The sequence below is a fragment of the Schistocerca piceifrons genome, chromosome 8 (genome assembly GCF_021461385.2).
Source record: "Schistocerca piceifrons isolate TAMUIC-IGC-003096 chromosome 8, iqSchPice1.1, whole genome shotgun sequence".
Classification (NCBI taxonomy): domain Eukaryota; kingdom Metazoa; phylum Arthropoda; class Insecta; order Orthoptera; family Acrididae; genus Schistocerca; species Schistocerca piceifrons.
Window position 1 is genome coordinate 220,450,814 of NC_060145.1, and position 9,698 is coordinate 220,460,511.

Below are 9,698 nucleotides of genomic sequence, written 5' to 3' on the forward strand. Positions count from 1 at the left end.
TCTGAGGTCATCAGTCCCCTAGAACTTAGAACTACTTCAATCTAACTAACCTAAGGACATCACACACATCCATGCCCGAGGCAGGATTCGAACCTGCGACCGTAGCGGTCGCGCGGTTCCAGACTGTAGCGCCTAGTACCGCTCGGCCACTTCGGCCGGCGTGACGTCTGTGTAGAGACTTTTAAGGAGACGCTTACGACTACGTTCTTACCGTCTGCAGTTGTTACAAGCTCTAAAACCTGCACCCTACAGCTTACGTACCGACTTCGCAAACGAAATGGTTCTGCTTGCAGATTTTCTTGGTCGTGTCGTGTCCAATGATGAATCGACATGTCATCTAAATGGAAATGTGAATACACATAAAGTGCGCATCTGAGAGTCAGTAAATCCCCACGAGATGGTACAGTTGCAACGACGAGACTCCCCCCCCCCCCCCCCCCACTTCTTTGCGTACCATGTCCCAGTGGAAAGTTTATGGGCCTTTCTTTTCCGGTGAAACAAATGTAACGTGTTTCTTATCTTAATGCGCTGTAACTATGGCTTTTTCCTCAATTGGGAGAGGCTGAACCACAGAACTTTGTTTGACAGCAAGATGATGCGCCGCCTCACTGGCATAATTCAGTAAGCGATTGGTTAAATGACGTTGAACCCGATCGCTAGATTGGCCGCAAGAGGTCAAATGACAGAGCATGTTTAGCTTGAGCTCCACGTTCACACACGATCTAACGCCACGCCATTTTTACCTTTGGGGGTTCATAAATGATCATGTGTATGTGCTTCCACTGCCAGCTGATCTACCCGACTTTAGAAACAGCATTATTGCAACAATTTCTTCAGACACACTGGTCAAGCTTTGGGAAGAACTCACCTGTCGTCTCGATATGTGACAAGTGGTGCTCACACTGAACACTTGTAAAGAAAAAAAAAACGTATCTGAGTTGCTCTTTCGTTTGATGTATTATTTATAATTATAAGTAGAATGTTATAAATGCTACAGTGTCTTAAAAGCCGTATATTCATTTTGAAACATCCTGTATATCCTCACTCAGTTTCTAGACGGCTCACCGCTTCCGATTTTTGGGTGGATGTAGTAATGCACTGATCGCATACATAAAGAAAGCCACTGTTGAGAGTCAACGCACGACAAGTATGAAACACAACGTGGAGGGAATGCTGGTAAGAGCTTAACTGACCAAAGACACTAGGAAAACATCCTAGTCTACGCTTACGTGTGGTAGTCTGCAGTAGCCCACTGTAATTTTACAACTCTTCAGGTAAATGATGAGAATCACAAATCAGTTACAAGTATGTCAATTAACAGTTTACTCTACATGGCAGTGCTAAGTGTACATGCACCATTAAATAGTGGGTTGCGTTTTTATGACTCACAGTGTGACATGTAATGGCCGTGATATCCGGCGGGCGCTCAATAAGTAACGCAACACATTTTTTTCTGAAAGCGGGTTGGTTTTATTCAGGATTCCAATACACCATATTATTCCTCTCTCTTTTGTCTACGAAATCCTATTTTTTCAACATAATCTCCGTTAAATGCAACGGCCTTACGCCTTCTTACCGGGAGGCCTGAAAGTTAGCACGGTACCACTCTACTGATCGACGTCGGAGCCAACGACTTGCTCCACTTTACAGACGTACTACTTCCCGCGGGGTGTATCTTTCATTGAAGCAAGCAGGTAGAAGTCGGAAGGTGCGAGATCCGAGCTGTAGGTTCAAAATGGCTCTGAGTACTATGGGACTTAACATCTATGGTCATCAGTCCCCTAGAACTTAGAACTACTTAAACCTAACTAACCTAAGGACAGCACACAACACCCAGTCATCACGAGGCAGAGAAAATCCCTGACCCCGCCGGGAATCGAACCCGGGAACCCGGGCGTGGGAAGCGAGAACGCAACCGCACGACCACGAACTGCGGACCCGAGCTGTAGGATGGATGAGGAAGAACAGTCCAACGAAGTTCTGTGAGGTCATTTCGGGTGCGCAGCCGGCCACTGTGGCCGAGCGGTTCTAGGCGCTTCAGTCCGGATCCGCGCTGCTGCTATGTTCGCAGGTTCGAATCCTGCCTCGGGCATGGACGTGTGTGATCTCCTTAGGTTAGTTAGGTTTAAGCAGTTCTAAGTCTAGGGGACTGATGACCTCAGATGTTAAGTCCAATAGTGCTTGGTGCCATTTGAACCATTAGGGTGCGCATATTTGTGAGAACCTGCATTCTCATAGATATGGAGAAGTTGGTTTGCATTTCTGTGGCGACGAACACACTGAAGTCGTTTCTCCAGATTCACAGCTATGTGCGGCTGGCAGGCACGCTGGTGGTCTGAGACGTTTGCGCTGCCATGCTGCGATGACGTTAGACGCCTCACCCAATCACTCGCCGTGCTTTCGTTCAGTGCCAGCTCTCCGTAGGCAATCTGCAGGCGCCTATGAATATCTGCGATGCTCTCGTTTTCCGCCAAAATAAACGCAATGACAGCTCTCTGCTTGGAACGCATTTATGTTGGCGACGCCACTTCGAAGGCTAGGTCTAACGCCTCCACCTTTCGGAGTTTCATGAAACTATAGGGGTTGAATCGGGAATATTTCACGATGTCCCACAACAAATCCCGCATTTTTTTCAATTGAAACTGACCGAGAAGAAAAAGTATGTTGTATTACTTATTTAACGCCCCTCGTAGCAGAAAAAAGCAGCTGGAATTTGCGGCGTACGTGCTCGTACAAAATAGATACGTGTTTCAAAGTTTTACTGACTTTCGGAGTAGTCACCAGCATTGTGTATAACCCGTTGCCAGCGATGTGGAGGTCGTAGGATATTCTTAGCAATGCCAGTTGTGTTGACAGTTCGAGCGGCACGGTCTATCGACCGACGAATATGTAGCAGTTCTGAAGCGAATGCCGTGAAGTGTTTCCTTCAGTTTAGAAATCGAGCTAAACTTACGAGGGCTTAAGTCAGGGGAGTGCAGTAGGTGGTATAGCACCTAGCAGCCCCATCAGTCAAACAAATCAGTAACAGCTTGCACTGTACGTGCTTGAGCGTTGTCCTGCAAAATGATGGTCAGGTCCTGCAGAAAGTGTCATCACTTCTGTCTCTATGCTGTTCATTTTTGGAACACAACCTACGATATACGGACAACAGTAAAACAAGCAAACCCTACGATATGACAACATCCTCCCGTTGCACCAGATTCAACATCAAGGGGTCACATTTCTTCTGGGAGTACAGCTGCAAATAACAGGATCAAATATTTCCGAGAAGACCGACAAGAGGATATAGAATAACGTGACAAGTTTAACACATATTGTCACAATGTACAAGACTGCGAAATAAAGTAACTGAACTTGAAATTCTTGCAAGTTATACTAATGTGTTGTCAGTCATGCATTTGCTGTGTACTAGTGAATACTGTCGAAGAGAGTGATAATTACCTTATCAGTGTATTCAAAACTTCAGACTAGTTCACCACTGTCTCAGAAAAAATTACAAGGGTAGTGGAACTTGTATCCACATAAGAAATAGCGTCAGTTGTGATCCTTCCCATCTTAGTGAACTGCATTTCTGAGACAAAAACATTGAATTATCTGGGGTAGTACTTGCTGACCCAAATACGTATATAAAATGTGTATATAGATCACCTAGTACTCTAGTGTCTTCCTTAGAAACTTTGCATTATTACTAGAAAAAACATTTTATAATAACTCGAAAAAGGTAATAACATGTGGTGATATCAATATTGATTTTCTTGCAGAATCTGATAGAAAGTCACAATTAGTAAATTTAATTATGTCATTCAACTTCAATATAAAAGTTATACCTCCAACGAAATTAAACAGCTGTGTTGAGCAGGTAGCCACTAACACTGACTACACGGTAAAGATTATAGACGTTGGTTTTTCAGATCACAGTCCACTTACCATACATTTTAAACCACCACCCAATGTACCCCCAATAGGAAAAATAACTATGAAATGTGGAAGCTACATGACAGTAATATAAATAAATTTGTACTTAGCTTAAAGAAGAAAGACAAGGCAAAGTGTATTTACTTCTTCAATTACAAATGAAAAGTTTGATAATTTTGTGCAGATGTTTGAATATTACTTTAATTGCTATTTTCCAGAAAAATCAAAAACTGTCACTAAAAGAAAAAATTGTGTTTGCGTCACAAAAGGTATTAAAACTTCATCAGAAAAGATGAGGCTTCTGCACCGACTTAACGAGGTTGGGCTTGTGTTACCCATTAGTTTAAGTCATGCAGTCTGGTTGAAAATGCAATTGACGCAGTTGACGCCAGATGTCAGGTCGCGCCTGTTGCTGTCTACGATATAGAGGCTCTGTAGAGCAGACGGTTCTTATATCCGCAGCAGGTACGGGTACTTGGCTGGAAGACAGTACCACCAACAACTGCACGAGCAGCTTTCAGCCACTGGGAACAGGTTGGCCGAGAGCTTAGACCATTGATACATGTGGACACCGCACGCCACTATCTCTGCTGTGATTAGGTTTGAAATCAACATGTAACTCATGGGTGAAAAGTTAAAAAGCGAAGTTTCTGTCGTCATGCGCAATGATGGATAGTGCCAACAGTTCGTTTCTCTCGTTTGTAACTGAAATCAATAATTGATTTTAACTATTTAACGACAGGTTGTATCAGTATCAGTATTGCACATTTGGTACTATGTTAACCAATTTTTTCCAAAATTCCCGGTATTTACTTGATGGTTAACTTTTTAAATTTGTCCAGGAGCGATGGTAACAAATAGTTTGAAACATTGTATTGACTGCTGTTTTTTTTGTTTTTGATTTTTTTTACAAGTGACAGAATTACAATTTTTTATGGTGATAATGATGAGATATTGTATAATGTACATATATATTGCTGATAATATCAAGAATAAAATTTACACTGGATACGTACTGACGGCAATTATGTTTTACCGACATTGATGCGGGTTGGAGAGAGAGAAAAAGTAAATGATCATCGTCGTGTCGGTTCTCGATTGTGTTCAGGAAGAATGAAGTTTGATTACGTGAAGGTGGTTTGGACCTGACATTTCACCCGGATTGCCTTCACTCAATCTGAATCTTTGATACAAACACTTAAGGGACCTAACTAAATATTAAAAGGAAATGAATGCACGAAAATGGAATTTTTGGTAATGGTTATCAAATCTGAGGTTGAACACATTAGTCGTCTCCGGAAAACAATCAAGATACCGCTATAAAGAGCTGACCTGTAACATAGCTTTCATACATCGGAAAATCACTCAGGATAGTTAAAGAAAAGAATAGGATGGAGAATACTTCGTTATGAACTATCAATTCATACTTAAAAACTCCATACTACTAAACAGGTACAAATATTCAAGGAACATGAAACTTACATGTGATATTGCTTTCGAACATTGCGATGTTCAACAATGTCTTTTCTTGCCTGTCCAATAGTTCTTAAAATTAAATGTCCTTGTGTGTGCTCATTTCATTATGTCACACGCTTTTCGAAGAGTCTGTTCGATGATTTAGACACTTCATTACTGAAAATAAAATATAACTTGTAGCGATGCTAACATCACTCCTTAACATGTCGGCGACCAAACAGTAAAAGGTAATCAAGTCTCTAGAACTATACATAACAAAAGATAATTTTTTATCGTTCCTATGTTTCGCATTTTATTAGGATCGAGCGCTGCGGCAATGATTTAAATATCTGCGCCCAGCGGGTCATAGTGTTTATTTGAAGCAATTAATGCTGAACGGGTGTCTTTGTGTAGACGCACATTACAAAAATATAACATTTTACCAACTACAGCTCGATGGCTCCTCTTCTCTTTTATGACAAATATTCCTTATACAGAGCATCGGAAACCCAATAATATTACAAACCCATGTGTGAAAAGTAAAAAAGCGAAGTTTCTGTCGACATGCGCAATGAGGGATAGTGCCATCAGTTAGGGTTTCTCTCGTTTGTAACTGAAATCAATCATTGATTTTAACTATTTAACGACATTTTGTATCACTATTGCGCATTTGGTACTATGTTAACCAATTTTTTCCGAAATTCCCAGTATTTACTTGATGATTATCTTTCTACATTTGTCCAGGAGCAATGGTAACAAACAGTTTGAAACATTGTATTGACTGCTGTTTTTTTTACAAGTGACAAAATTACAGCTCTGCAGTGAATTGCTGTACTTTTTGCTCTGTGAGTCATTTTGTTCACCGCTTCCGTAGGAAGGGAGCATTAATTTTTCTGACGATTTCTCGACAACGTGTCTAATATGTTCTACTGTGCTTATGCACAGTCCAGTCACATTAATATGACCACCTTTCAGAAGCCTGACTAACGAACTTTTGCAACGCAGACAGCTGAGAGACGTGCAGGTAGAGAGTCAGTGAGACTCTGGAAGGTACCAACAGGGATATGGTGCCAAGCCAACTCCAGTGCCTTGCCCAGCTGCACTAGGTGTCTCGGTTGAGGATCCACAGAACGAAGAGCCCGATTGAGATGGTCTAACAGACTCCTGATTGGGTCTCAATGCGGGGAGTTTGGTGGCCAGGGATGTACGGTAAACTCATCCTGATGCTCTTTCAACCACACATGTACACTGCGAGCAGTGTGACACATCGCATTGTACTGTTAGTAGGTACCATTGTGTGCTGAGAAAAACCAAACTGAATATGGTAGTGGACACGGTCCTCAAGGATAGGTACATACTTCTGTTGATCCACTGAGCCTTCCAGACAGGTGAAATCACCCATGGAATACCACGAAAACACTCTCCAGACCGTAACATTCCCTCCTCCAGCTTGGACAATGCAAAGACCATCCGGCTGATGGAGCATTAATCGTGATTCATCTGAAAAGGCCACCTATCGCCACTCAGTGGACATCTAATTGAAGTATTGGCGTGCAAATTCCAACCGTTGTCGCGGATGAACAGCAGTCAGCATAGGTGCATGAACAGGAGGCCTGTATAGAGCAACGTTCGCTGAACGGTCATTGAGAAGGCACTGTTGCTAGCCTCTTGATTCATCTGGGTGGTCAGTTGCTCAACAGTTGTACGTCTATTTGCCTGTAAATATCTCCGCAGCTGTCATTCACCCTTGTCAACTACGAACCGTGGTGTACGACAGTTGCATAGGTGCCGGTTTTTGAATAGTCCCATTTTGCCAAGCGTGGTATGCTCACGTGATTTCTACAGCCACAGAATCGAAAATTTCCCTCGCATTTGCACACTGTTGTAAATAGTGAAGGAGAATATGTTATTGGATGTGTATCTGTTGTGTTTTTTATGGAAAATCCTAATATATATATGTCGATGGAATTCTCCAGGAGAAATGATTTTGTATTTCACTTAAAATTTGCTTTGCTACTTCTCAGACATTTTATGTTGGTGGGCAAATGATCAAAATTCCTTTTCTGAGCCACTGATAACTTTAGTAATGTACAGTGAAGGTCATTTTACCGCTAGTGTTGTACATAAGGACATCACCGTTCTTCGCAAAGTGAGATGAATTATTTACGCAACGTCATTAGCGAAAAATGTTCAAATGTGTTTGAATACCTATGGGACCAAACTGCTGAGGTCGTCGGTCCCTAGACTTACACGCTACTTAAACTAACTTACGCTAAACACGACACACACAACCATGCCCGAGGGACGACTCGAAACTCCGGCGGGAGTGGTCGCCCGATTCGTGACATGGCTCCTCTAACCGCGAGGCCATTCCGCGCGGCTGTCGTTAGCGAATATGTGTATTGTGACGGGGAGGTTAAAATGTCTATCTCCTTGAAGAGATGCCTACATGGCGTCTGTGGATGAACACAACATATTATTCTTGTTGCTCGCTTTTGTGCAAGCAACAGTTTGTTTCCAAGGGATTAGTACCCTGGAAAATGACTCGATAAGACTTTATTGAGTGGAAATGTGCAAAACAAGTGAGGAGGCTGATCCGTTTGTTTCCAACATTAGCAATTATGCAAGATCAAAAGTAGATGAACATATTAATATTGTCTGAGAAGCTCAGTAATATGTTTCTCCCAGTTCAGATTTTCGTCAACATGCGCACCCAAAAATTTGGAGCATTCTAAAGTTTTTACTCGCTCATGTTTATATGCTAAATCAATTGCTAGCACTAATATTTGGTGTACAGATCTGAATATAGTGTGCTTTTTCAAAATTTAGGAAGAGTCCATTTACTGGGACCCACTTTATAATTCTTTGGAAAATACCATTTACCATCGCTTTATTTGCTTTCTCTCTAATGGGCTTTATTAAGACACTAGCATTGCCTGCAAAAATTACCAATTCTGCATGTTGGATGTTAAGTGGAATGTCTTTCACGTATATAGGGAATAGGAGTGGTCCCAAAATGAACTCTGTGGTATTCCCTTTGTGATTCCTTCCCAGTAATTTGCATTTTCTACCCTTCTGACACTATTTGAATTATTCAGCACAACTTTTTGCGTTCTGTTTGTTAAGTATGACTCAGGCCAGCTGTGCACAAAGCCATCAACACTTGAGTTTTTCTTAGAGAGTATCTTGATATGCACAATCAAACTCCTTGGAAATATCACAAAAACCATCTGACGATTTTTTGTCGTTTAAGGCTTTTACTATTTGATAATTGAATATATAAATAGCATTGCAAATCGAGCAACCCTTCTGAAATCAAAACTGTAACATGCTAAGTAAATTGCTTCCACTTAAGTGTGAGACTATTCTTGAGTACATTACTTCTTAAATCATTTTGGAAAAAGATGTCAGACAGAAATAGTATCATTCAATTCGTAATATTAAGCGACAAAGAAATACTCTCTAACTTCAGTCCGTAATCTCACTGACTTAATCTGAAAACGTGTTTGCAGTTTTATTTTGTGTGTTCTTTTAATCAACTTTATCTGTGTAGCAAAATATTACAGCCTTTCACATATCTTTAGGTGCAACCAAACGCTGCATAACATTTCACCACTGTAATAACCTTAATTGAAAATACCATAATTAAGATAAACTGAACAGTATTCTGCAGAAACCAAATGTATGCCGTCACTATTCACTTGATCGAGACACTGGCTTCAGCATCATGACGTCGTGGGCGGTCTATATATATCACCAATGGCAGTGGTCGTCAAGTCAATATTGATTTACACGTATGTGGCCCTACAGAGGTTCGCATAAGTATCGATCTCATTATAAATTAGTAACCTACAAAAATTGGTATCTTACATTCCCCCATTAGGCCATATATATAGTTATGGCGCGATAAGTTCGTTGGCGATTCCCAAGTACTGATTGTTAAAAGTCAGTACCATCCTGCATACTTCGTGTCGACTGTTTTCTGTTTCAAATTACTGCCAACCTCGGTAGCCCTAAAGTTGTGACAGTTTAATTGCATGAAGAAAAGTTATTGTGTTGTCTGCGTAAGCGGATGATTAATTGATTAATAACAGTAATAGTACTTATATTTTAATACACAGTGCAGTATGAGAAACGATCACAAATGTCTACCGAATGTTTTGACTGTTATATTTCTTCTATTCATTGCTCTGTATTACGACAGCCTAAATGAAATTTCATATTCCATGCTACAAATATGTCCTGCATTTGAAAGTGATAATCTGTGTAATGTACATTCTCAAATTCATGTTTGTTCCGTTGAATTTACCTTAGCAGCCGATCCATAT